This window comes from Macrotis lagotis, chromosome 5 (genome assembly GCF_037893015.1).
Source record: "Macrotis lagotis isolate mMagLag1 chromosome 5, bilby.v1.9.chrom.fasta, whole genome shotgun sequence".
Classification (NCBI taxonomy): domain Eukaryota; kingdom Metazoa; phylum Chordata; class Mammalia; order Peramelemorphia; family Peramelidae; genus Macrotis; species Macrotis lagotis.
In genome coordinates, this window is record NC_133662.1 from 97,778,628 (window position 1) to 97,782,755 (window position 4,128).

Here is a 4,128-nt window from a genome sequence, read left to right on the forward strand (position 1 = left end):
AAAACCCACATGTTGATTATGGCTTGTTCAAAACCTGAGCAGATGATTGGGGATATTTTGGGAAAATATTGACCTATTAAGTGGGTTAAAAGACAAATTGGTTTGTGTGTATAGAAAAAAAAACAAAATTGCATTCGTTCTAGACAATCCTTTATTATTTTCCTCTTTTTTTTTTAGGTTTTTGCAAGGCAAATGAGGTTAAATGGCTTGCCCAAGGCCACACAGCTAGGTAATTATTAAGTGTCTGAGACCAGATTTGAACCCAGGTGCTCCTGACTCCAAGGCCGGTGTTTTATCCACTACGCCACCTAGCCACCCCTATTATTTTCCTCTTAAGGGATTAGTTTTCTATACACTTCAACAGATTGGGTTAGTTCAAACTGCTTTATTAAGCAGATCACTTTTTTGTGTATATAATATTATGTTTGGTGCTAGAAGAATATCCATGAAAAAAGACATGTCTTTGGCCTCAGATAATTTAAGCTCCACAATCCTCACTGGGAAGAGATTCTCCATCCCTCTATTGCCAACACTAACCTCCAACTAACTGTGAGCAGCAGGTGTCTTAATCCAAAAACCTGGGGAGGAATAGTCTTCCCCAGAACACTGACCCTGCTTCCAGTCCAGAAATGGATGGTAGCTAGTGGAGGTGACCTGACAACTCTCTCTGCTAATGCTAGTCATCTTCTCCTTTGCAGTCACATTTACTAAAGGTTTATATAAGAAAGGAAACTTCTCATTTCCAAGTTCTTGGCATTCCAAATGTTTCACTGTCAGAAATGAGTATAGTTCTTATCAATTGAAATGGCACTAATGAAGATGTTTTACTATTTGCCTTATTGCTGCATTCTAATGACCACTTGGACTTTCATCTGACTTGCGGCTGAATCCTTCTATATGTGCTATTTATTTCCATTAGAATGTGAGCCCTTTGAGAGCAAGGTCTTTCTTTATTTTCTAGAAATTATAGTTCCAGCTCTTTGCACATGATAACCAATTAGTATTTTTTTGTACTTTCAGTAAATCTCTAAAACAGAGTAGTAGGGAAATGACACACAACACAAATGAGTATGATACATTGTAGGGTATTATCAGTGTCAAATCATTTCTGGGGTCAAGTAAAGGTTATTTCTAATTAGAGGCAAAATGGGAAGGCTGATTAGAGGAGATTTCATTTAATTTCATAGGATTTCAAAATAGAAGGGACCTTAGAATCATCATCATTTTGTCCAATCCTTTTATTTTGCAGGTAAGGAAATTAAGACCAAGAGAGGTTAAACAATCTGAATCATCCTATTAGTACATGTCTGAGGCAGATTTTTGAATTCTGTTCTTCCTGACTCTAAACTTAGCATTCTACTTATCACACTACCTAGCTGATTCATGAAGGATGGGGAGGATTTCAATAGGGTGAACCTTTACTCTTTTCCAATCAGTATTAATCAATTTAAAATTCTACATAAATCATATAAGGATAGATTTTATAGTGGACCTCAAAGTTTAATGTAGTAGCATGTAATAGAAAGGGTTCTGTCTGTGGAGTCAACCTGAATTTCTCTTCTCTTGATTGTACTGTTCTCTGCACCATTATAACTTCCCCTCCCTTATTCTCCTACTCAACTGTGTTCACCCCTGAAAGATTTCTTGTTGTGGCTCTAGAAAGTAGGAAAGTGGTGGCATTAAACATGGATTATTTTTTCAAAAATTTGATGGAGAAAGGGAAGAGAGAGATGAGACTTGGGAATGTCAATGGAAGGTTTTTCTTTGTTTTTTCCTTTAGCTAGGAATCATGTGCACATATTTGTAGACTGATTGAAAGAAGCTAAGAGAAAGGAGGAGTTTATAGATGCATGAGAGAGAGAAAAAAAGAGGATATTGATTAAGTAATGTACTCTAGAAGGAAGAAATGGATAGAATAAAAAACACAAAGAGGTTATATGGGTAAAGAGATGCTCTCTTTCCCTGAGACGAGAGTAAAAAGGAGGTGAAGGCACAGAGCTCTTTTAAGTAAATACATTGAAGGAACTTGTGACAGAGAGCCTTATTCTTTGCAAAATAGATGTGTGGAAAGTCTACAACTACTTCATGCCTTGAAGATTTGTACACCTATTAACCCCCTCACTGACTCATTCATTCTTGATAAGGGCCACCATACAACTACCCTGGAAATTCTCACAGGGCTTTGGGATAACCCTGTTTTGGGGAAATATAATTTCTTCACTCATCTCAATTCTTGTATCCTACCCATGCACTTCCATTTACACAAATCATCTACTCAAATGGCTGACACTTTTAGATCTCAAACATAAATATTTAGCAAGAAGGAAGATAATAACAATATTAATGATGACAATAACAACAATATTACAAATAGTGCTGCATTAAAAATTAAGGAATAATAAAAACCTCATAATCCACTTCACAATCCAAATATAAGTTTTGGTCAATGCATTCAGTATCTGTGGGAGAAAATAGGCATGTACAAGAACCTGGATGGAAAATCATATTCTCAGATTAATTTACAACTCTGGATTACAGGATTTGATGTCATTGGTTTACTCAGGAAACTACTTCTCTGAACTTCTTGTTGTTGGTGCAGCACTTCCCAGTTGACAAAATCCTTTTCACTTCTCAAACTAACACAGCACATACAAATGCTTTCAATATAGAAACACCCTCAAAAGGACATTGAAAGTGCTTCAGTTTAATTGGGAGTGAGACAGATTCCACAAAACTCATGAGGCTGCCAGTCCAGACCAGATAGCTTTCCTCTTATCAGGATTCTGATGTCATCTTACTAGGTTTCAACATCTCTTCCTTTACAACCACGCATCTAATCAGTCAGTGTGGCAGGGTGGCAGCTGAAAAATGAAATGACTTTAAAAAAAAGTTCGGGCTTTCTAGCATATCAATTTATTAAGCAATGCTTGCCAATTGCATAGCGAATTGGGACCAGGCTTCTTCAGCTTTGATTTTGGACCCTGAATGCAGGGGGAGTCAGATTTTTTTTTGTGTTAAAACAATTACTCCAAAAAGATCAATTAATTTAAAGAAATCAATTAATCAGGATATAAGATTAGGTGATCTGATTTCTAATGGGAGGCAAGAAAAGGAATTTTCCAAGTTGGGAGTGGAAGAGTAAATAAGTTCAATTTCCAGAAATCAGAAAAAGAGGTGTCCAACTCCTCCCATTAATCTGTATTCAATGAAAGAAGCATAGAAATGATAACTGATTGACCAGTACCAGGTCATTTTTCAGATAAGACATATGGGTTGCTTGAGATGTGTAATTGTGAGAAAACTCTTTGCATCAATCTTTGAATTAGACTAGGTTTCTGATGAGCATAATCTAAGTCCTTAGTCAAGGGTCTCTAAGTAGCAGGTGGTCCAGCTTCTGAGTCATGTAGGACTAGGTTCAAACAATACAAAAACTTTCACACAATTCCTAACAACTGAATTAAGTTTTCTCACAAGACAGAAAATGGATTAGAGTTATAATTGTACAAAAATGAAACTGAGGTAGATCTAGAATTGAGATGCAAGAAGTCAGTGTAGGTCATTCAATTCCCACAATTCCTCCTTTTGTTTAATCTGGGAGGGGACCATCCATTCCCCCTTCTACTCCCACCCCATGGATTGCTTATCCATAAGCCAAATCTATAAGATTTTCATTAGTAATTCAGGTTACAGATCAAATTAGAGAGCTCTAAAAAGGACTAATTTTGAGAAGGGAGATTTACATGTCACCAAGGTAACTAAAAAAACTCCATAAGCACAAACACTATGAAACAAAAGGCAAAAGAAATGTAATAATGATCATCAATATTAAAAAAAATCAAGTCTCCTTGAATCCTAATACTCACTCCCTATGTTCATTTAACAGGACATTTTGTCTTGAAATGTTTGATGTAGCTGTCTGATCCTTGAAAATATTCTTTTGGACATTCTGGAATAGGCCTCATATTCAGGGCAGTTCTAAGGTGGCTCTGCTTCTCTGAAAAGATTCCTAGGTAATTCTATTAGTTTGCTAATAACAAGACATGATGTAACTTAATATAATCTCTTAAATTTGGTTTTCAAAAAAATAGTTCATGTGGTGAAAACCAGTTCAAACCTTATGGTTCTGAT